The sequence below is a fragment of the Tiliqua scincoides genome, chromosome 3 (genome assembly GCF_035046505.1).
Source record: "Tiliqua scincoides isolate rTilSci1 chromosome 3, rTilSci1.hap2, whole genome shotgun sequence".
Classification (NCBI taxonomy): Eukaryota; Metazoa; Chordata; class Lepidosauria; order Squamata; family Scincidae; genus Tiliqua; species Tiliqua scincoides.
The window spans coordinates 141,963,815-141,989,124 of NC_089823.1; the positions used below are offsets into that span (position 1 = coordinate 141,963,815).

The following is a 25,310-nucleotide window of genomic DNA, read 5'->3' on the forward strand; positions in this document are numbered from 1 at the left end:
GACAGTGGTTTTCAATTCTTTACACATCCCCTTGCCTGCTGTGAAATGTCTTTTTTGCAAAACAAGGAAACATCATGTGTAGTAAAAGATTCTGGGTTTTTGCTGTAGGGCAGTGGTTCTAAAACTCTTACGGCGTGTTACTCCCTAAGTAAGTCTTTGTGGAGGAGGGGCAAGAGCAGCGGCATGATCCCTAGGATCACATCACTAAGGGGGGGGCGAGGGGGGGTGCTCTTTTACTTACTATGGCCAAAAGCAAACAGCAGGAGGTGCGGAGAGCCTTGCACAGCCCTCCACAGGTTCTGCAAACCAGAAGTGGTTTGCGTGTTCTGTTTCTCAACAATCCAACACTCTGGGAGCCCCGCGGAGGTCTGTGTGGGGTTCCCCGCACCTCTTGCTGCTTGCCCTAGCCACCAGTAAGTAAAAGCACCTCCCTTGCCCCCCCCATAGTGACGCAGTCCTGGGGATCATGTCGCTGCCCTTGCTCCTCCCCTTGCCCCTTATAGCTTTACATGCACTAGTGGGAGAACCACTAGTTTGAGAACCACTGCTCTAGGGAGAATAGTCATCACTGGAGGATTTCTGGACAGACTTGAATTTGACAAATTCTTGTAAAATAGATCTGTCAACATATGTTAGCAATCATACTTAAAACCTGCTCTGCTCAGAAGCAATGCACCTTTATCAGGTGCCACTGAGGCACCTGAAACAGAGGTCCACTGTCATAAATGTTCATAGGGTGTTGCACTGTGTGCACTGCTTATGGCCATTTTGAAGCTGTTGCAAATAGAGTAGGTGGCCAGCCACTGCTACTGGCTATCCATGGGAGCGTGCAGGTAAACCTGCATGGGAGGTGGAAAGGTGGGAAGAGGGAAGAATGGAGGAGTCTCTGGGCAGGGAGGGCTGGAGGTGGAATAGGGGAGGTAGTTGGTAGATCCCAGTGGCAGTAACTTGTACCAAGATTCTGTCCCTGATCCTTCTCCCCTTCTCCCTTTGAACTTACACCAGCAATTAGCTGGTGTTGATCCAAGCACACCCATTGGTGAAATGGAGGCTTACTTTGAAGAGGCTCTGATGACTGCTCTCCCATTGGTGTGGCTGCATCGGCTCTGGGGGAGTTAGAACCTGGCCCTTAGTAGCTTATATTAGGTTAGAAATAGCCTCTACAAGAGTGAGCATGGAAGCCTTTTTGAGGCCACTGATGTATGCCACAAATGGCTAGCCAAGTATATATGGATAGGTAATATGGATAGATATCTGTACTTCCGCATTAAGTGGTACTTTGAATGTATTTGTACTTAGACAAATTCATCAAGGATTTATCACATGAGTGGTTATTAGCCATGGCCACCAAATAGAACCTGCACATTCAGAAACAGAGAATATGCCTCTGAGTACTAGGTGTGGGTGGGTGGGGGGAAGAGCAACTGAGGAAGTCTGTCAGCTTTGCATCCAACTTGTGAGCTTCCCAGAGGCACAGTCTGGGCACTGTTAAAACAGAGTGCTAAGCTAGATAGACCTTGTTTGAATCCACCAAGACTCTTTGTACAACCTCACTTCCACTATGATTGATCTAATCCTGGCTGAGATCCAGTTCTGTGCTGCTGTTTCTCATCACAGCCCCCCCCCCCAAGTCTCATGAAGGGGTCTACCAAAAATTTTGCACTCCATATTGCCTCCAGGTTATAACAAAAACTGCAGCTTTGGTCAAGTGATGCTTTGCCGTTTGGGTGATGTATATTGTGGATCAAAATTCCAATCAATGGCTAGCATTATGAAGAAAAAAGGGAATAAGACTGGGAATAGCTGATATTTGGGATGACCTTGGTGCCTGTATTCTTCACAAACTGTAAAATATATGCAAAGAGCAGTCAGAAAGTCAATAAAATAAGCCGTTGCTGTAGTCCAGTATGGAAGTCGGGTGCATAAATTACCACTTTAATGTTGGATCAATACCCCAAACAGTTATCCCTGAGGTCATAAAATGTAATTGGAACACAAATGTTCTTTGCAGGACAAAACTAGGAGAAACAATATTTTCCTTAAGAGGCCTGGCCAAGCTAGTGATGGTGCTTGGTATGTGGAAGATTCTGGTTCGATGTTAAATCAATCTCCTAATAAATTTGATAGCCAATGCAATGCTTATTACACAAATTAGGTTTATTGCATTAAAGCCCAAACAGCACATCATCACAGGTACAATCATATCTCAAAATCCTATTCGCATGAATTCAACAGAGTCTCTTCCTGTGCTGGTGGTATATCAGGTAGACAAAATTTCTTAAGCCTTACTGTATTTTTGATACTGAGAAATGGAGGAGGACAGATATGTGTAAGGGAGAGATCTCTTTATAAAGTCTTCCATGTAGAAGGACAGAAAAGACTTCATCCCATGGTGCTTTAGGAAAGAGAGGAAGCTTGTGACATTAGGCTGGGCAAGGGAAAGGCAAGGTATTACGTGAAAATCCCCTTTTTCCTTTTAGTTGTGATTTTCTCTCTGTCTGGTTATGGACTATGGACTAAAATATCATGCAGGTTAAACCTCAGCACACAGGCCACAATCAGGTCAAGTCACAAGGTTACAAAAGCTCCACCTCCCTGTGGTCACACGTTATGGGAGGAAGTCTGGCATAGTAAATCATTGTTTAAGTGTCTCCTATTCATTGTATTGTTTAACTCAATCACTGCTTAAGTACTGTATGCAAACCTGAACTGCCTTCTGAACTGCAACTGTGTTGCCCATTCATTGTATTGTTTAAGTTCCCCCATCTAGGAAGCCAGCCATTAGACCCCATTGAATTTTGCTGATAAGGGACATCCTGACTCCAAACACCCTGCTGGGTGGTAGTAAGCAAGCTACAATCCAGCTCTGTCTGAAAACCCCTTTTTAAGAGAGGGCTTTCTCTCACATGCTCTCTCTGGCTCTCCCTCCAAGGACCAACACATCTGTGTTGTGTCAGAGGGTCCTCTACACAGGACTCTCCCCCCCCCAACTGCTCTACAGGACAGGCAACTATCTTGCGCCTGAAACTCTTTCCCTTCTTTCCCAACTTTTCTCCCCTTCTCTCCCCATCTTTAGTTAGCAGCTGGATTGGCAGATCAGCGACCCCTAAAATCCTTCCCTACAACCTTTTTTCTAATTTCCTCGGATGCACCAAATACTCTCCACACGCAACCACCATGAAAGCTAGGTACGCTGGATTCAAGTATTAGGACCAAGAAACATACACTTATCATTTTTCCATGTGCATTATGTTTACCTTTGTGCTTTTGTAATAAAACTATAATATTTTATTAAAAGTTATCTTTCTCCCAGTCTCCTCTTTAAGCTAAAGGGAATTTCTCTGCATAACGCCGTCTTGTTATCCAGCCTGCAATCCTGAGGTTCCAGTAAGGGTAGTGTAATAATTCCCCTAAACAAAACAGCCCTTTTGGTAACAAAAGGAGAGGAATCAATGGCAGATTTTCAGTAGGTAAAGCAGGAAGGACTGAAATAGGAAGTTGGTGAGAATACCCAGATGCAGAATTGGGTTATACAGGAGCGCTTAAGCCATAACTCTTATCTATTTGGTCAATGATGAGTTAAACCTTTTGTAGCTTTTCTGATCTGAAGGAGCCTCAGCTTCCCTTGCTATAGAATACCATCATTATTGTTAATATAGCACCATCCATGGACATAGTGCTTGATGCCGTGTTCTTTTGGTTGCCAGTTCTGGGGAATCTTAAAAACACTTTGGGTTAAATATTACAGGATCCCTATCCTGAGTACACCTTTCCATATATGGGACCTTCAGCAGTTGGCATCACTTCCTTGCAGTGTACTAGGTGCACATCACAGAAATTGCTGAGGATCTTGGGGAACTGAAAAAAAAAAATTCTCACTGAACTGAAAAGAAAAGCAGAACTTTTAAATCACTGGGTTTTACAGAGGTCTTTTCATCAACCTTTTGACATATGGGAAGTTGGTTTGTAGACCCCAGAGGTCAAATCAACAGTTGTTTCTGGTTTTGTTGTTTGTCAGTTTGACCCGAAATAGCCAGCCCCAATGGCAGCAACCATTGCCATGAAGACAGTGCAAATGTTAATTAGAGCAAATGGGTCATTCACAATTCCCTTTTGTGCTCATCTTGGGTTGGAGCATGTCCCGGGGTAGAAATTATGCAACATCATTTCCAGCTGATAGATTTTCAATGGCTTTTCTAAATCAGCAAAGGCAGTCTCATGCCAGCAATTTTGGACAGTGTGGTGCACTCAGAGCTTCTTCAAAGAGCAAAGTTGTGAACTGAACTTAGGAACGTGGTCCAGACAAAGGATTCCTGAATGATCAACCTGATGCCCATTTTTTTTTTCCAAACAGTATAGAGAACATTACTGCTGATTGTACCTTAGGCTCTTGAGGGAAAACACTGAGGGATGATTGCTTTGTGACTTGTCAGAATTGGACTGTGTGGGCATCTGTGCCTTTTTCTCATGGAAATTTATGAGACAGGAGCACAAATGATGCAGGTATATTTTGTACGATGGTTTCAAGAGTGGTGCTACAGGTCAGCCACGCAGGCAGTGGCCAAGGGCCCGTGCCCACCAGAGGACCTGGATCTGACCAGGCTAACCACTGAACACTTTGTACTAATTGCAGTGGTCCTGCCCAGTGCCCATTCACAGGGTGGACAGGAGTGCCAGAGGGAGTTCCAGTGCAGGGATTTTTCCCAGGACCCCCAGCAACCAGGCATTGGCACTGAGTAGCTTCATAACTGACTTTCATGAAGTCAGGTAGAATCAAATTGGTCACATTTGTTCTTTCATTATCATTTGACTTATAATATGGTGGCTTTGGGACCCTAAATAGTTGTATCAACACCTTTTTTTGTTTTGTTTTTGTTATAATGCTCATGTAATGTGCCTCCATGTAGTGCATGTTTACTCAGAAGTAAGTCCCACCGAGTTCAAGGGAGCTTAAAGACCCCACCTACATTACACAGACTGAGGGCCCAATCCTATCCAACTTTCCAGTGCTTCTGATGCAGCCATGACAATGCAACATGTCCTGAGACCTGTGGTAGGGAAGTCGCCATGGAAGTCTCCTCAAGGTAAGGAAATGCTTGTTCCCTTATTCCAGGGCTGTATAGCATCTGCATCGGCGCTGGAAAAATGAATAGGGTTGGGCCCTGAGGGGGTAAGATGTGGTGATCAAATTCTGGATTGTCCCATATCTGACTGCAGGTGGGGGATCATATTTTAGAATGCTTTCCCATGCAAAAAATGTGTCACTGTGTGTAATGGATGAGCACACTGGAAGAAACACAAAGCACAGACATCTCCCTCATTTACTGGTTTACTACATGCAGAATGTTTTGGGAAAGAGGAGGGTTTTAAAAATAATTTCCACCTGCAGACTGAAGCAATCCAGAATTCTTCCACCTCAGTTTTCCAGTGTTCTATGTGTAATGTGAAGATTGGATCTGGTGTGTGTAGGATTGCAGCCTTAAAGTCATATCTGTTGCACTGTATTGAAATATGGCCAGGATTCAGTGAACCATGGAATTTCAAAAGCCCCAGGGACTTCCAGTGTGTTCTTCTCCCCCTCAAAAACAAATAAAAAAAGAAGCAGCCCCCATCCCTGAGGGAGAATTTTAAAAGCCAATGGTGATACTGCATGGTGGGAACTTCTAAAAGGGGGGGGGGAGGCCAATATTCCACTGTGTCTCCCTATAACTCCCTTTTCTGAGTCTTTGGATCCAGGCCATGGTTTCTGATATAATACTAAAATGTTGTCTTCCCTAAAGGTTTTAATTCATTTACTGAAAAAGAAGAGCAATTTTATTGCCTCCCCTCAGTGTCTGTCACCTCAGGAAAAAGAAGGTATTTTACAGCTGAAGCAAAAATGAAATCCATGCATGATATTAGCTTACAGCTGTTTAATGTGTGGCTCTTGGATCAGTGAAGCGAGATTGCATGGAAGAAGGGATGCAGAATGGCTTTGAAATTTCTAATGAGTCAACACAATCTGGAATATGTTAGGAAGGATCAAGTCAAGAGCTGGTGGAGGAATGTGACAAAAGGTGCCAGTGGAGTTGGGGGGAAATCAGTAACCTTTTTTTCAATAGTGATTTTTTTCACCCATTCGACTAGCCCTCTTTTTGTTCTTGTCCATGCACATGTAAGATTGGTGCTATCCCAACCATGTCACATACTTGAATTCTGTGACTATATTGTCTCTAGCACAGGGCAACTTGCATGCCCATATACACATCTATCATCTATCTATTGACATGAAACGGGTTTGACACCCCTACAACAGAAAGTACAAACATAGGTTGGAAGAGAGAAAATCTATTGATTGATAGATTGATCATAGGTTGGAAGAGAGAAACAAACATAAGTTGGAAGAGAGAAAATCTATCCGATTGATCGATTGATAGATAGATAGATTTTCTCTCTTCCAACCTATGTTTGTACTTTCTATTGCTTTCTCTCCCGCCTTGTCTTCCTCAACCTCTTATAAGGAATGTAACTTAAACAAACAAACAAACAAAAACCAGCATTTGTACCATGTGCAATGTTTACATTTAGTGCTTAAAGATATGAAAGTTGCCCTGCTGGATTACACACATCCAGCTAATTCAAAAGTAGTCACCCACATGCTTTTGGAGCAATCCATAAACTGAGCATGAAGGCAGTAGCCCTTCTTTGTGAACACTGCTATGTGGTGGTATAACTGGCTTTGTACATAGAAACTTTAGGGCCCAATCCTATCCAGTTTTCCAGTGCTGGTGCTGCTGTGCCAATGGGGTATGCACTACTTCCTGCGTTGGGGAGGCAGTCACAGAGGCTTCCTCAAGGTGTGGGAACATCTGTTCCCTTACCTTGGGGCTACATTGCGGCTGCACCGGTGCTGGAAAGATGGATAGGATTGGGCCCTTATTTAACTACCTGTTTAGTAGGGTGCTACCTGGGCCCACAGGAGGGCTTTGTCCCAGGACCACCAGGCTGGGTGGGGCGCCAATTTTGTCTTTTGCATCAGGTAGTAAAATGTTTTGGTCCACCCCTGAGTGCCACCCTTCAGGAAAAAGAAGTTGTGGGTTCCTCCCCCCCCCCCGTGTCTGTTGTTCAAAAGCGTCATTGCCATGCTTGCAGAATAAGCTTCTTCTTTTAAAAATGTTTTATTTTTTAAAAGAAAAACTAGGAAGGATTGATTTGTGTCAAGGTCATGCTGTATAATAATCTCAACTTCTAGCTCATCTTTTTGATTTATTTTTCTTTCACTAGAAAGACCAAAAAAATCAGTCTTCAAATATAGCACAGACTGGAGTGCGATAAAGAAGCAAGTAATGGTGAAAAAAATCCCAAACAACAGTACTTGCTAACCTTTTATGTGCTAAAATGTTCAGGGTTGAATTCAATATTGGGAGCAGATTGGAAAAAGAAATGAAGGGGTAATTATGAGCCTAAAATGAGTTTTTGTCTGTTGATGTTAGCTATTGTAGGGGTAGGGGGTAATTTTTAACGTGTTATTCGCAAAATCCATCTCTCAGTGTATGCTGGCTGACTTTGGCCCTAAATGAATGCCTTGTTTATTCCTACATTGCTTGATTTGGTTTGTATGCTTGTGTTGACTATAGCAGAACATTTAAAATGGAATAATCCTCTTTTTATGAAAGATGATTTCAGTGAGCAGATCTGGGGGAAAAAACAGTTGCTCTTTTCTCCTTTGATTCTTCTGTATAGAGCAGTAAGAAGCTTCTGTATATTGCTAGATGCTTTGAGCCAAAGAACTGGCTGGATATTTCAGATCAATTAATGACTATCAATGGTCCTCACCCCTGCAGCACCTAGTACTATGCATTTCTTCTCTCTCCCAGTTTTCCTCCCGGATTCCTCCCTTCTAAACCAGGGGTGGGCAAACCCTGGCCAGGGGGCCATTTGCAGCCCTTGGAGTCCCCATTCTGGTCCATAGGGAGCCCCCAGTCTCCATTGAGCCTCTGGCCCATCGGAGACAGTTGGAGCCCACACTGGCCCACAACTGCTGGTCATGACTGCCAGGCGTGAGATGTGGGCCAAGTTACAGCAAGGCCTTTTATTGCCTCCATGTGTTTTCTGCTTTTCCCTGGACATTATATTCACCACCACCACCACTCCCCCCGCCCGCCTCTGAACAACTTATGTCTCCTTGTGTTTCTGGCTTGGTCTGTATGTTTTCACTGTGCAAGAGGTGTGTGGCAAACAGTTCATAGTTCTCATGTGGTCAGGGTGACCAGATACAGTGGAGGACAGAGTGCCCCTACCTTTAACCATTATATAGAAGAGGGAATTTGGGCAGGTGCCGCTCAACATGGAAAGGTTTAAAAAGCTGCACCTACCAAAATTTCCTCTTCTATACAATGGTTAAAGTTAGAAGCATTCTGTCATCCATTGTATCAGTGACATCCAGTGTCACTCTGCATGTGGTTCTACATGCCTGTTTTATAGTTCTCATGTGTATTATAAATAAGCTCAGTAAAATTCATTCATTCATATAAGTTTCATCTCTAATGTATTCATTTATGTGAATTTATGTAAATCAATTCAAATTTGAAATGTAAATTTCAAAGCCCCTGATACAATGTCAGATGTGGCCCTCCTGCCAAAATGTTTGCCCACCCCTGTTCTAAACAACTGAGGGCGCAATCCTACCTGCACTGGAACAGGCAAGCCGAGAGGCTTGCACTGTATCCAGTGCAGGATAGGGGCCCAAGGTGGCTCCGCCAGAGACGAGAGGAAACTTTTCCCCTTACCCCTGGGTAAGGTGCCCTTGCCCCATGGGTCTCCTTGGACTTGTGCCACATCTTGAGGTGGCACAAGTCTGAGGAGAGTGGAGGGGCTTGAAGCCGCTCCCATCTCCCCGGGAACGGGGGTTGGGATCCGGTATAACTGCTGGATCCCAGCCCCGCCTCCTGCTCCCTGCCTGTCCCGGGGATGCCCACTGCCTTTATGGCATGCTCACGACTCCCCTGAGCTGGCGCAAGTGACTTGTGCCAGCCCAACTCATTTTCAGGATTGCGCCCTTTTATCCCTGTTTTGTCGCCTTCTCTGTTTCATCTGCTGCTCTCAGATTGCCGCCTCCTGTTCTAGGCCCTGTGTGTTCTACCTTGCCACGCACAGGCCCTTCTGCATAGTTTGCTCCTTTCTACAATCAGATCTACCAAATGCAGTTAGGCCTTTTACTTTTACCTGTCCAATCCCTGCATGAAATTAGGGATCTCAGCCAATTATGGCTGTCAGTTGTCGTCATCCCGCCGCACATGTCTTTATTTCAGGCCTTTGGGTCTTTCGTACATTACCTAATAGAATCTCTTCATAGGTCTTCTGGCTTTCCAGATCACTCCTTTCTATAGATCACTGATGATGCACAGTTTGAATTCTTGCCTAACCTTGCTCGGTTTCTCTGTTTAAGACCTGCTGTAGGTTGAAGTCCTTATGTACATGCATAAGCTTCGTTTCAGCTGAGGATGGAAACATGGAGGTTAAGCCAAATGTGCAGTATTTGACAGTCATCTAAGCATTCAGAAATGGTTCCAGCACAGATGTTACCACCAAGATGCATGGTGAAATGTAGACCTCATCATATGCATAGCCTCCATGTATTAATCTCTATAAGAATATCTAAAGAACATTTTCCTTCATTGCAGCCCCATTCAGCCTGACTGAATGATACATATTTCACTGCTTCACCACCGCAGCTATAACAGTGCCTGTAAAGGAGATATTTACTCCTTTCTTTGAAAGACTCTTCTTTGCGGTTTCCAGGCACCAAAAAGCTCACCATAAAGAAACTCATTCTTCCCTCATCCCCACCCCACCTCCAGAATGTTACCCTTGAAAAAGCAACTAGTTACTATCCAGCCCGCTTGGCATTTTAACAGGAGCAAGACAATGAGACAATTAAATACCCTGGTGAAGTTAACACATTGTAGATCTTGCCACTGTTCAGGTTTTAACTACCGTATTTTTCGCTCCATAAGACGCACCTGACCATAAGACGCACCTAGTTTTTAGAGGAGGAAAACAAGGGAAAAAATTTTCTGAACCAAATAGTGTAATAAAATATTTAATAAACTATAACAGAATAACATTTGAACCATGTAAAGTGAACAGCAGTCAACAGTGGCATTAAGAACCATTATCACTGTCATTAACAAATGGAGAGACTTAAAGGTTTGAGTACTCTAGTTTTCTGGAAACCCCAAGAACTCATCATCGCTAGAGTCAGAATTTATGAAGCTCACAAAAGCAGGTGCACACAAATAGGGGATCACATTATCTTTCTGCTACAATGATGTTCTGCCAAATTCCAAACCACTGGGCCTCGTGCCCGCTTAAGGCTGATCAGTCCCCCTTGTGCAACTCACCAGTGCAGCAAGCAAAAGTGAGTCCAGTTCCAGTCCACAGATGCCAAGTAAATCAGTCCCATCAATCAGAGTTACCAAATCAGAGTCCAGAGCCAATAAGCCAAATTACAGTCCAAGGTCAGGTTCCAGGTAGGTCAGTCAAATCCATCAGGGTATCCAAGTCCAGTCACAATCCACAGTCAGATTCCAAATTCAATAAACCCAGTCAGTCTCCTCTCCAACCTGCACTCCTTTAAAACCCACAAACCCTTTCTGCCTCTGGTACTCCTTATATCCCTGAGGGCCCTATTGCCTTCCAGTGGCTGCAGCTGTGCAGCACACTCTGCTGGATGCCCAGGCCTTACCCTTAAAGGGGCCACTGCTACCACATCTACCTCCTCACCAGATATTCCTGGATTCCAATACAAGGGGTGGGGGGAAGCAGATCTCTATACAGACCAGTGCAAAAACAGGGGAAAGGTGTGGGGGAGAGAAGATCTCTGTATAGACATCACAGCAAGACCAGTGCAAAACCCCTTGCACACAGAACCAACAGATGGAAGTGGGGGGGGGGGGCAGATCTCCATACATACCAGTGCAAAAGCAGGGGAAAGGTGTGGGGGAGGGAAGATCTCTGTATAGACATCACAGCAAGACCAGTGCAAAACCCTTTGCACACAGAACCACACAGAACCGTCAGGTGCTCACTCCCTGGGCTCCCTGGACTCACTCCCTAGGCTCCCTCCCTGGGCTCACAAGCCTGCCAGGGGCTCACTCCTAGGGATGCTTGGATGGGAGAGAAGCCTGCGATTGACTCATTTCGCCTGGAGATCGACTGGTAGCTCTCAATCGACATAATGAGTACCCCTGCTCTAGGGGCTTGCTCAGCAAGACTGCCACCCCACCCACGCTTTCCTGGGAGTGAGCCCCAGTGACTCTGAGACTTACTTCTGAGTAGACAGGAGGGCTTGCTCAGCAAGACTGCCATCCCACCCACACTTTCCTGGGAAGGCGAGCAGAGCAGAGCGGGCCGGGGGTGGAGTTGTTTTTTTTTTTTTTTTTTGCAGTATTCGCTCCATAAGACACACACACTTTTCCCCCCACTTTTTTGGGGGGAAAAAGTGCGTCTTATGGAGCGAAAAATACGGTATCTCAGAAAGAGCAAAAAACAGAACAGGTTGAGTATCTCTTATTCAAAATGCTTGGGACCAGAAGTGCTTCAGATTTCAGATTTTTTTCAGATTTTCGAATGCAGGCCTACCCTGGTATCCGTGTATTTGGTATCTGCGGTTTCAGTTATCCCCGGTTCTGCAGAAACCAGGGATGCCCTTTTAAAAGATAAAGTGAAGGAGAGTGCTAAAAATGACTCTGTTAACCTTAGCGCAGCGAAACCGCTGCGTTTTCTATGATGGATGACATCACTACTGAGTGTCTAGCGAAACCACCAAGCTGCCATGCAGAGAGAGAAGGGGTCTGCACAGCGGTGCAGACCCTTTACTTGGAAACTGGTCACAAGGTGCCAAAGAATCACAGAGTTGGAAGGGCCCTTCAAAATCATTGTCCCACCCCAATCAAACAGGCTGTGAAACCACAGGAGCTTGGAAGGCTTTATCTGAATGTTGAAGACACGAACACTCCATTTGAATTTAAGAGTAAACAAGTTTCCATTTGAATTTGGAGATTTGGACTTCATGGCTCAATTAAGGATGCTTACAAGTTTTTTTTTAAAATGTGGTCTTTCTGGTCTGTGGCCTCTTACTTGTCTGGGGCTTCTCTCCAGGTAGGTACATGGCACCAAGTGCTCAGATGCGTGTCTCCTGCATTCCTTGAAATAAAAGGAAATAAATAGAAATAAAATATTGACCATCTAACCAGAAACTTCCACCAATTCTTAGCGCACTGATGTGCTAAGATGATGATGGCACCCAATACGTATGCCTCTCTCTCCTTCAAAGGCTCAGAGTTCTCACAAAGTGATTTTTCCCCATGAACTTGGCAAGCCATTACTCCCTGTTTACTAAGTTTTTTTTAAGCCGTTGAACTTGTGGACGGTTCTGCACACTGAAAGGAGGTTATCTCATCCATCATTCCAATATACTATACAAAGGAATGGTGCATTAGAATGTTCTCAGCTCGGTGATATATAAACCTTTTTTGGATACATTATTTGGGGAGAAATGGAGAATGCATTTGTCGCTGAAATCAGACCAAGAGTGCCTTATTTTAAGTGCAGTTGTGGCTGTCTAGAAAATAAGTTTCAGGCCTTTCAGTGTATCCTGTGACATTTTGTTCTTTTGCATTAACAAGAGCCATAAAACTAATTAATACAAATTAAAAAGAACACTGGTGCAAAACTAGATCTTTTTCACTGGTCTTTTGTGTCAAATATAGTTGATTAGCCAAACTGGATTACACTTCAGTATTCTGAGTATTTATAATAACTGTGTTGTCTGGAACAAGAACAAGCTACCTTGTTCTTTATCATCACTTTCAATGACTTTGAATCACTCGCAGAATTAATTGACATTTTGCTAATAAAGGATTTGGGCTCTTCTGCTTTTCTCTCTTGCTCAGAATGCAACACAGAGAGACACCTGGTACAAAGCTGATGATCAGCGAATGTTGTCATGTTTGAGAAAATCCATGTTGCAAATACCGCTGGCAGTGTTGTTACCACAGAAGCTAAGTTTAGTGGGTGTATAACTGGAATGGCAACATGAAGTTTCAGAGAATCTGGTCAAGACAGTAAAGACTAAAAAGACTTCTGCACATTGTGCAAGGTATTCCAAAATCTGCATGAAAAAAAAATCTGAATTCTCCAATCTATAAATGGTGCCAATTGGCATCATTTTAAATCTTACAATTTATGCTACTTTTTTTTTTTTGAATCATTACAGTTTCCTTTTACTAGGCAAAGATTTCCAGTCTTAGATAGTTGAAGTCTCAAAGTGCAAAAAGGCAAGAACACAGTAGAGCAGTGGTTCGCAAACCCACTTTTTAGAATGAGAAACCTACTGGAAGTGATGTCATGACCGGAGGTTGCATCATCAAACAGGAAAATTTTTAACAATCCTACCCACACTTACCCAGGAGTAAGTCCTTTTGACTATCATTGTTAAAAGCATATACAGAGTAACCTGTTAAAAGAACAGATGTGTAACATATCACCAAATGCAGTCACATACCAGGGTAGCATCAAGTCCATTAAAAATAAAATATTGAAATGAATGGGAATCCACCTGAAATTGGCTCATGACCCAACTAGTGGGTCTCGAACCAAAGTTTGAGAAACACTGCAGTAGAGGGATCAGTGTTAGAGCTGGCAGAAAGTGAAGGCTCAGTCCCCAGATGTCTTTTAGGTTTTGACTGATTCTTCCCTTCATGTTTTTTGAACCCATAGCAGCCTGGAGCAAGCTGTGTCTAATGGAAGGATGTGTGGGGAGAGTCATGCCCTTTTTTCAGGTCAAAATTGCTCTCCTTAAATTTCCTTCTCCCCCCCCCCCCCAGCTTCAGGGGGAAAGATAGGGGGTTTCATTAAAAAAAAAATTCTTTTCTTTTTTGTTTGCATGAAAAGTGGTTGCTTTCGTTTATTTACGACAGCAGGATAAGTTTGAGCAACATATTCTTTTTCATTCGTCTTGTAAACATATTTTTTTAATGTTGACTTTTAAAGGAAACATTAAATAGTGTTTACTCCTGTGAATTTTCTTTAAAAAAAAAACAATCAAAAGAAGGCATCGACCTAGCAGACTTAAGCTGATAGCACATCACCTTTCTCTTTAAATCAGCAAAAATATTCTCTCTGAAGCCAGGGAAGAAGCATCCATCCTGCTGGCACAAGAGCCACATTAATTATCAAGCTCCATTTAGAGGATGGCAGGTGGCTGATAAAGCTCTTAAGGGAGTTTCCCATCTGTCTGTCCATCTTTCTATGCATTTCCAAGTGTGTGCCATTTTACCTCTCTAGCATTTAACTGAAAGTCAAAAGAGATGTGAATGATTTACTGATTTCTCCCCCTTGCAAATTTCAAAAGTGCTGTGAAAATGTGCTGGGTACTACAGAGGCAGAGCTCTGCGGGGGAAACAAAAAGAGAATGTACAAAACGTTCTGCACAGAGTCAGACAGTTGATTCATGTTGCTCAGTATTGTCCCCTCCCACATGCAGTGGTTCTCCAAGGTCTTTTGCATCTCTGTTATCTGGATGCTATTCATTGGAAGAGATGCCCAGCCCTGAACCTGAGTCCTTCTGCATCTGTTCTGTTCCTACATGCTTGGATGGATGTGTTCATAATATCCAGTCATTTTTTTTTTATTATTTAAAAAAAACACCTTGATATGTAATGCTGTTGATGAGAAAATATGAATTACACAGATCAGAGTGTGTGTCAACAGTATGCACTGGTTATAAGTATGCTACATTATGGAACAGTATGCAACAGCGCACTGGTTATGAGTGGTTATTTACTTGTTTGGGATGCCTGAGTACATGGAGCTGAGTCTGTTGACATAATCTATTGAGATATTTAGCTTGAAGATGCTACTGACGTTTCACCTCAAGCAAAATCTGAAGCAAAGTTGAAAGTTTTCTCCTCAGGCAAAAACACTGGAAAAAATATTAAAAGAAGACCAAAGAATTTTGATATCCCTGGAATAAAAATCTTGCACCTGGGGTGGAGGGGAGGAGAGCAGTTTCCACATATTGCATAGGTTGTCATTGGATTTTGCCTAAAGCAACATTTGAAACAAATTTAGAAGTCCCTCCTCAGGTGCGATATTTGAGAAACTTCAAAGGAAGACGAAAAAGTCTCAAATTTTTTCCGGGGCACTTTCACGTATCCCTAGTATGTTTTCGAGCACTGAGATTGCCACCATTGAAACCTCCTGAATTATGTTAACCAACATTTGCGTATGCTAAGAAAGGTGGTATTATAGGTATTAAAGAAAAAAAAAGTGACCTGTCACACAAACTATCAGGTAATAATTACAGTTCAAACCCAAAGTCTGTGGTTGTGTGAATCTGGTTGTTTCTAACCTAAACTGAATCTAGTTCACAGGTCTACTTTTAGTTTACGGTGGTGCAGCCACCGTAGCTTAGTGCAATGGTGAAAGCGTAAGAGCTGTGCAGCCAGGATGATGACTGCACAATGAATGAAAACATCTGGAGAAATAGAATAACATATGCAAAAACCCCATGGAGTTTATGGTCAGCCTGCTTATGTAAACTTTCTTGAGTTTACAAGAAAGGCAGTGTGTAACTGTAATAAATAAACTGCAGTTGATAGCATGGTTTTGTGAAATAGTTGCCACATATAATTCTCTTATTACATGAATACAAAACTCATCTGTGACAGGCAAAACAATCAAATAATACGTTGTTCATGCAATAATTACCATCTTAAGTAAATGGTTGACAACCTTCAGTCTCAAAAGACTATGGTATAAGCCTACAGCACCCAGTATTCCCAGGCGGTCTCCCATCCAAGTACTAACCAGGCCTGACCCTGCTTAGCTTCCAAGATCAGACGAGATTGGGCATGCGCAGGGTAACAGTTAAGTAAATATGCACATTTTGGAGCAAATGGTCCTTTCTATTTTATGCAGCTCTAAGGGACACAATCTTCTTTGTTTTATTTGCTGGGTGTGCCAGGCCTGGTTTTTCTTCATATCGTATAGAAGAACATATGGATTTGATCCTAACCATTCTCCAATGGTGTCAGAACATGTTTTGCATTTCAAACATTCCTCTATTGAACCTGCAATTAGGCCTGTGCAACTTGTGACCCACCAAACTGAACGTGGTCAGCTAACCATGCATTGTACCCCACCAGAGCCTCTCTGTTAGATGTCTCTTGGGGGCTGCAAAAACAAAAACAAAAACACGTGAATAGAACGTCTAGGCCATGACAGTTGTCAGTAGTGTGCCAGTAGTGTCCCTAAGGGCAGATATGAGGAAGGGCAGATATGAGTTGATCAGGAAGACACTGTAATTCTGTGCAAGCGTACTTGAGATTAGTGAGCGGCAATTATCTTTAGGACAAGGATGAATGGCTCTAAGAGTAAAGCACTGTGATCAGTGTTTTATTCAAAAGTGTTTTGAAACTTGGTCTGGTTCAGGGTTTGGTTCAGCACTCATTCTGTTTCTGTCTCAGTTGTAAACAAATCTCAGACTTGATCCAAATGGTTTCCAAACGATATCAACAGATGGAACATGTGTACTGGGTCTATGCATTATGCCATTTCAGTAATTCTATTTTTGTCAAAGCAAGCTACATTTGTGAAAATCTGAATGGGCAATGTGGAGCTTAATGTGTGAGCCCTGGCTCCCATTTATCAACCTGGCATTGGGCAGGCACATTTTATTTCATTCACTGCATCAATTCTGCGCTAAGGACCAAACTAGATGTGATACAGTCCTGTGCTTTTTTTTTTTTCCCCAACTTCCCCCTCCCCCCAAATCAAAAGCAGCTTTTTGAGACTGTGAGTTTTTGTGTAGTGGAAAACAGCTGTGGGAGAGAGGCAACTTAACTATTTCCTTCCAGGACTGGAAAATCGGGCTGCTCCTTTTTCCACCCCCAGAAGAGCAATAGGAACACTGTGTATCTACCAAATAGCTGGATGTCATCTGCTCAAAAGTGTCATTCCCTAGCATCTTTTCTCCTGTGGTGTTTAATCTGTGGTAGTTCCTTTCAACAACTGTCAGTGTTGCAGCTTTGGAGTGCTGAGGATGCATGTTATGAATGAGCCCTTGAAAGCAGGGTGGTAGCCAACCTTCCTTGTTCAGTGGGGCAGCCGCATTTTTCGGTAGAGCCTCAAATACATGGAGGGGTGGTTGGCAACCTTCAGTCTCAAAAGACTATGGTATAAGCCTACAGCACCCGGTATTCCCAGGTGGTCTCCCATCCAAGTACTAACCAGGCCTGACCCTGCTTAGCTTCCGAGATCAGACAAGATCAGGCATGTGCAGGGTAACAGTTGCTGGAGGGGAAATTTGTGCCTTATAGTGAGGCCAACTGAAGCAGTTGCTTCAGCCAGAAGGGGATCCTGCTGCTAGGTCCTTGCTCGCTACAGCTGCCTCACTTCCTCTCCCAGTACCTCACGTGCCCTCCATCTCCTGTTACCTGCCTCAATGGCAGCACAATGGGAGTCACACTCTTCTCTGGCTCACTGCATTTGAGAAGGAGGAGGCAGAACAAGTAAATGAAGTCTGGGAGAGAGAAGAGTGGTGGGGTGGGGTGTCTTCAAAATAGAGGCAACAAACAGATGAGATTGCAGGCAATGATGGCATTTGGTGCCCTGCCTCAGTTGCCCAGAGTTCTTGTATCTCCCCTGCCTCAGAGCCAACAAACTTACATTGCAGGCTCTGTAAAGGTTGATAGGGCAAGTGGGACTTGAAGCCTTGATTAAAACCCTGCATAGAAGCTCCAAGGCTCCTATTTTTCCTGGGCGTATGGCTTCCATTACAGAGATCTCTTCACTGTTTTTGCCATATTTAAGTTCTTTAAGCATGTTGGTCTGTGTCCTTCCAAACTGAGCTACCACTAAGTAAACCAGCCATTGGAACACGCAGATCGCAAGAATTAATGCTCTTGAATGGAAAAATGCAACTCTAGGATGTAATGACATCCAAAAGCATGTGATTTAGAACCAATGGAAACTTCGGGTACAAATTTGCATTTTACAACCATCACTCATGCAGATGCACAGGAAATCTGATTAAGACAATCTATTCAGGCCTATTGTATAGCTGTCAGACCACATGAATCAAAGTGAAGGAATACAATGAATGTTAAATAGTTTGAATCTACACTTCCCATGATCTCTTTGCCTTCTGGTCTAATCCAAGTTGAAGAGGTAAAATGGAAACTTACCACCAAGATGGCTACAATGTGGCTACTATAGAACAGAGGTGTCAAACTGGTTTCATACAGAGGGCTGAAGTTAGCATTCAGGGCTCCAGCTGAGGGCCAGAAGTGATGTCATTAAGCAGAAAGTGACATCATTAAGCAGCTAATGGCCAGAAATCAGACCCTGTTCTCATATAGAAACTCATTAACTGCAAATGACAGAAGAGAAAGTATGCAAAACTTGATCATATTTCAAGATTTGGAAAAGCCCAATTTTCATGTGGGCTGCCATTTCAGCTGTAACACCTCAGCAGCTGAGAGCCTGAGGGCCGGATAAAAAGCTTCCGGAGGGGCCACATCCGGTCCCCGGGCCTTATGTTTGACACCCCTGCTATAGAATTATGACTACTGCATTCTGTGAAAGTCAAAAAGCCTTGATCTTCCAGTGGAACATCGCTATTTATAAGCTTCCTTGTGTTGATCTCCTGCAGGGCAAACTGGTTTTTTTTAGGGGAAGTAGAGACCTTTCTTCAAGAAGAGTGGCTTAGTACCCAATTCTATTCAGTGTGTGCTGGCTCACCGCCCTAGCACCGGTGGAGCACTGGCAGAGCACAGGAGCTCTGCTGATTGGTGGTCGTGTGGACTGCTGGGTAGTGGAGAGATAGGTGGGGGCATTGGGGGGAAGATGGGGAGGAGGCGTTCCAGGGCAGGGGGAGGCAGATAGAAAGTGGGGAGGAGGCATGCCGGGGGAAGGTGTGGGGCAGATGGGACAAAGCTCCACCGGATCCTGAGCCTCCTTCTCAGGCCACCCACCCGCCCCACAGGCTCTTCGTTCTATGCTGACCTTTGGGTTGCAGAATCAACATTACGGGGCTACTCACTTTACATTGTGGGGCTATTCATTTTACCCAGGGGAAGGGGACAAAAGTCCCCATCTCCCAAGGAGGCGGTGGTGGCTGCCTGGGGTGCACTGGATGCAGTGGCAGCCATTTTCTGTGCAGCCCTGTGCAGCTCGGGATAGGGCTGTTACTCTAATACGATGCTTTATACATAAGTACAGCCTTCCAAGCACTGCCAAATGGAAGATTAAGAGTTGGTCTAGATAAAACTCCTACTGCCAGGATCAGCTTTCCTGTGGCAGGCTTTCCATGCACATGTTGCTTAGTATTGTGTTGGTCAGGACAAATCACTTCATGTCTTCTCCCACCTATGATTCATTTCTGTGGCACTCCCCAGTGAGGGCAGGAAAGCTCACAATGGTTCCTCCTGAATATTCGCTCATTCTCCCTCAAATAGCCAAGCCTGCTACTGGTAAGCACAAGTGACTGAAGAAGAAGAAGAGTTCAGACTTCTTGTCTGTGGTGTTAGGGGGGTGAACACACGTGAATTTTTCCTCCGTAATCAGAAGAAGGAAGATGGATTTACAGCAGGATTTGGATATGTTTAAAAGCAGAATTGAGAGCACAATCTTAGGCATGTGTACTCGGAAGTAAACCCCATTGTGTACAAAAGAGTTTACTCCTGTGGCTATGCATGCTTAGGATTTGTAGCCTAGTGGCTCAGTCCTATCCAGGACCAGCTGCATTGTGCGAGCTGACTGGGAACCAGGGTTTTGTTTGTTTGTTTTTTTACTTACCCTCCTCTGCTCCCTGCTCCCTTATGAGCCTTCTCAGATCCCACCTGTTAAGTGACTATTTGCTGGCATAGATCTGAACTACCACAGGGAGCATGTCAGGCCTGGGAAGGGGGGGGCACTTCTGGATCTCACAGAAACTGGTGTTGCCAAGATCCATCCTGTCTCCCTTATCTACCCCCAGCCCAATCTCCACCCCAGTCTGCCCCCACCAACACCTTAGCTGCTCTCACAGCTGGTCTGCAGCCTGCCATTGCCAGTACAAGTCTTACCAGCTGCAGCACCATCAATTGCGACCCTCAGAATGTTGGAGTGGCTAAAGTGATGGTGACCCGTGCAATGCGTTGGTAGCGTCTCGTGTGGATAGGATTGGGCTGGGAGTCTAAGGCCCAAATCCTAACACATTTTCCAGCTCTGGCATAGCTGTGCCAATGGGACGTGTGCTGCATCCTGCAGTTGGGGGACGCTCATGGACGCCACCTCAAAGCAAGGGAATGTTTATTACCTTACCTAGGAGCTGCATTGTCCTTATGTCGGTGCTGGAACATGGGTTAGGATTGTGCCCTAAGGGTCTTTGCTTGCTTGTCTGCTTCGTTTTTGCTTCTCCTCTAGCTTCCACACTACCTCTAGTTGCTAGTTTTCCATTTGTAGTGATTTTTCCACCCAGGAAGGAGCACTCAAATATATGAGCCACATTGCCACCATCTGCATTCTGCAGTGGTACCATCCAGGAACTGTTTTGCTATCTCATCTTCTGTTTTTATAGACCAAGTCGGCACTTCTAGAAGAAATCAATGCCAATTTGAAAACTGATTTCTATATACTCAAGGTCAGCCCATTTTAGTACAAGAAAATATACTCTCCCTAATAATATTAGAAATCAAACAAAGTTTTGCTGAGTTTGTTTTCCTTCTCCTTGTTTCATTTAAAGTTCATAAAACTCTTATCATTTTCCCCCACAGGAACCCCTTTAGCAAAACGAAACATTCATTCCAGTTTCATTCTTCTGATATAACACATTGTTTTTCTTGCATTGCATGCCACTTGTGTCAAGTTTTTGATCCTATTCCACAAGAAAGTATATTCCATTCCAGTAAAGTATGAAATGAAATGAAATTTTATTATATAACCATAGGTCATTACAATAGATAAGAGCACATATTCCAATATGTACATATAAAAACACAAAATAACATTTCAGCCTACATAACGTAAAGAATAAGGCAAGGGATTTTAATACTTAACGTGGGTCAGAACCATAAAACATTCCAGTAAAGTATAAGGCAGGCAACAGTTTATTTTTAATTTCATCAGCACAGATGTGAACGCAAAATTTAATGCTAATTCTCTGTGACTGATTTTCACTAAGGGCATAATCAAGGCATGGGCTTATGGGGAACAGAGCACTGGAACATACACCACAAGAGAAGCAGTGGTATTGTTGTAGGAGTACTCAGGTGCTGCCTTGAACCTATTTTCAAACCTATTATCCAAGAAGAAGAAGCAGGTTCAGCAGGAGAGAAATTGAGAAATTTGCCTTAGGGCCCAATTCTATACACCTTTCCAGCCCTGATGCAGCAGCAATAGAGCCCAATGTAAGGGAACAAACATTCCCTTTCCTTAAGGAGGCCTCTGTGACTGCCCTTCCACTGCAGGATACAGCACACACCCCATTGATATGGCTGCATCAGCTCTGAAAAGTTGGATGGGCTTGTGCCCTTAACCTCATTCCATGGTGAGTGGTTTCTAAGTTTATAGAGAAAAATAAAGTGCTGTATTCAGAGGGTGGGGGCAGAGGACTGTTGCCATGAGATAAAACTCTGCCCTCGACATGGAATAACCCAGCCCTCACTGTCAAAAAATCCAAGAGGAGGCACAATATGCCTCTAAGTACAAAGTGCACTACAGAGAAGCACTACTCATCTTCTATGGTCCTCCTTCTTGCTTCGTTGCATGCATATCCTATCCATCACAGTAAGGAGCATTTTGCTGGCAGAAATGTGCTTAGTACAATTTAGTAAGGGAACAATGGCATTGTCGTGGCAGTTTAACTTGGCTGGGAATAAATTGGCACCTATAGTTAGGAGGCTTAGACTGCCCTCCAAAATTAGATTCAGAATTTTAATTTTGGCGTCCTAAGTGACTTCGCATTCTGTTACATGCTTCTGCCAACATATTGATTGTAACCTCTTTGGGGTTATGATAATTAAAGGCTAGAACATTGCTAAAATATTCTGAACAGTGGATGACTTCATAAAAAGAGTGATACAGCCTTTGCCTTATTGCATTAAGCATGATTTGAATCAATGGGACCTAAAAAGTTAATTAAAATTGTATGAACTCATTTAATTTTTGTTACCCAATGGGAGCTAGAGACCTAATTATGAGCTTATTTTTGGTGCTGTAATGAACTGTCCTTAGAAATGGCAGAAATGTATCAGATTGCTGCGATTTAGTTTAAGATTAGGAGGTTCCTCTCCCCTGGCCCCCCCCCCCAGTCTTCAAAAGATCGAAAATGCAACAGACCAAAATGTCTCACTCCTCAAGTTTGGCAACTGTTCAGCAGAGGAACGTACTCATTTATCCAAGGTCAGGTTGTGCATTGTGTTCCTTGGTTGGGATGTCCTATTCTAGGTTTATATTTAGCCTGCACACAGAAAATCTCTAAGAAAATTCTCCTCTTGCAACAGCATGCCAGAGGACTATTTTTTTCCTGAAGGATTTGCCTGTCCTTTGCCTCGACAGCTGAAAGTTTCATCACTCGATATCACTCGACTCGACATCACATCACTCGACTCAAGGCAAGAATAGCTTTAATGGGTGGGCAAGCCAGATCCTGCAGTATAGCAGCAATTTCAAAATATGTCTGTTTCATATAAGTTGGATTGTCGTAAGAAAAATATTGTTATGCCCCACAGTCAGTTCAGCTTTAGGGCTGTTGGTTTGGGACAGAGCATAGGGCTTCCAACTCTGGCTAAAACTTTCTCTGCATATTTTTTCCCTCAATATGACATCATGTCATTCATTATGCCGGTTAAGATCTCCAGGGCTCATTCCAATAGTCACCTGGAGATTGATGCTGACTCCTGGAGTCTGCAAGCCAATCCTGGAGGATTGGCAACCCTAGCTGAGCAGCTCTCTCACTCACTCCGTCTCTGTCCTGCTCAAGGGAAAGAAAGGCTCCTGGATGGAGATATTTCACTAATCTTGTCAGAACTCATTTTTGTTTCCTTTGAAATTCCTCCAATGTTTTGTCTAAGGAGGAACCTAGCTGGCCTCAGAATTTGGCTTTCCATCTAATCCTGGATTGGACTGCAAGGCTTACTTCTCTGGGTCCAAGAAAGTAAAAAAAAGATAAGCGCAGAGGCTTGAGCAGCTGGTATAGTGAAACTTAAAAAAAAATCTTGTAAAGCTATGTGGGTTCCGATACAGTGTCATTTTAAAATGGGGGTCCCAGTGCTAAAACATTTGGGAAGCACTGTTTTAGAGCACTCAAATATTTGGGTGGTGGTGGTGAGTTGTATTTGGTGGGGTGAGGGGTTGAGTTGTTTAACCAAGGATCTTGGCATATGGGTTATGTGCTATTTACATTGGCATTTACACACATCAGTCCAGCTCCCATTTGCATGTCACATGCACTGTGAAGGCAGTTGATTGTACAGCCTTGAACAATCCAGGCCATGGGTATGGCCTCTCGCCTATGGAACTGGCCTCTAGCCCAGTCATTCTGGCAACCATTCTTTGAGAGGCAATGAAGGGTACGTTGTGTTCTCCCTTTCAAAAATAAGGGTTGATTTTTCATCACAACAATTAATTATTTTCCTCATTTATTATTCACAGCCATAAGCCAATAAATCAGGAGAACCAAAGCTTTTATAATTTGGAAGATAACTTTCATGTATCTACTGCACACAGTAGCATCACTAGGGGGTGTGGGGGGGGTGTGCCGCACCGGGTGACGCGCATGGGGGGGGAGACACGTACCTGGGGAGTGACCTGCTAAAATTGCAGTGGTTAGGAGTAACCCCATCATATTATATACTGTTGGGTGCGGAATTTCTCCTTTATATCAAAAGTTATGCCCAAAAAACTGGAGAACAAAAAATGCATGGATCCTTGGAAAGTGCAAGTGAGCCGTATCGCATGTTTACTCGCGACTAGGCGAACATGCCTTAGTCCGTCAGAAAGGACAGGATGAGAGGAATCCAATGACACCAGAATGGTCCTGATCCAATGAATGCAGCCCTCAAAAGCACCTGAGCAGAAAGTCCCTCCCTCCAAGCAGACAAATGTATTGAACCCTATGGAAAGCGAAACTAAGCCTCACGGTCACGTTTACTCATGAGTAAGCAAACATGCCTTGGCTGGTGGTCAGGCCAGGCAAAGGGGAATGTGAAGCCACTAGAATGGTCCTGATCCGATGGAACTGGAGCTCAACAAATGCTCCAGATGGCAGCCTCCCCTGCCCCCCCCCCCCACTAAAAAGGATCAAAACAGGCTTCAACTGATAAGGTGAACTTTTTGCCAAGATTTGCCAAGCCAGGTGGATCCTGACAGTGATCTGGTTTAAACAGAAGTTCTTAAATTCGACTGGGCACTGGGTAGTGCTGAAAACCTTACTGGTTTTGGAGGGGGTGTTATTGCAGGCAGGAGGAAATTCACTTGGTGGACCAGGGCTGGCTTCTGCTTATTTAATTATTTGTTTTACTTTAATTATTTATACTTATTGATTTTAATTTGCCGATGATGTCACTTCCACCATGACATCACTTCTGGTGGGTCTTGGACAGATTGTCATTCTAAAAAGTGGGTCCCAGTGCTAAAAGTTTGAGAACTGCTGCAATAAGGTGTTAGTAAGTTGACACCCTGGGGTGTGTGTATGATACCACTAGTGACCAAAATCACTAAAATCACAGTTTGTAGGAATAATACCATCATGTTATATATCAATCAATGTGTCATTTCATGCAGAATGTGTTCTATCTTTGTTCTATCAAAAGGTACAGCCAAAAAACCAGTGGGGGCGGAATGATGGTACATCACCACACCCACCACCTGGGGTGTTGCCCCGCCCACTGCATGGCGGGTGACACGCTGGTCTCCCGTACCGGGTGACGCAAACCCTAGTGATGCCACTGCTGGAGGCAGTGAGGATCTGGATAGAGGCTAACAAGCTGAAATTAAATCCAGATAAGACAGAGGCTCTCCTGGTTTGGAAATCCTTGATGCAGGTGCTAGACTATCGGCTTGCACTGAATGGGGTTGCACTCCCCCTGAAGGAGCTGGTCCACAGCTTGGGGGTCCACCTGGACTCGCAGCTGCTCCTGGATTCCCAGGTGGCAGCTGTGGCTGGGGTCTTTGCTCAGCTTTGGCAGGTGCGCCAGCTGCAGCCGTACTTGGATCGTGCAGACCTGGCCACGGTGATCCATCCCACAGTGACATTGAGGTTAGATTATTGTAACGCACTCTAT

The 25,310-nt window shown here is 43.9% G+C and overlaps 1 protein-coding gene and 2 pseudogenes across 4 annotated transcripts in view; 1 reads left to right on the forward strand and 2 right to left on the reverse strand.

The window, feature by feature from the left end:
- NRG3 (neuregulin 3) overlaps positions 1-25,310 on the forward strand; it is a 700,766-nt gene that overhangs the window by 362,621 nt on the left and 312,835 nt on the right. The window lies entirely within an intron of this gene.
- LOC136646711 (5S ribosomal RNA) lies at positions 15,804-15,922 on the reverse strand (annotated as a pseudogene).
- On the reverse strand, positions 17,226-17,345 carry LOC136647158 (5S ribosomal RNA; annotated as a pseudogene).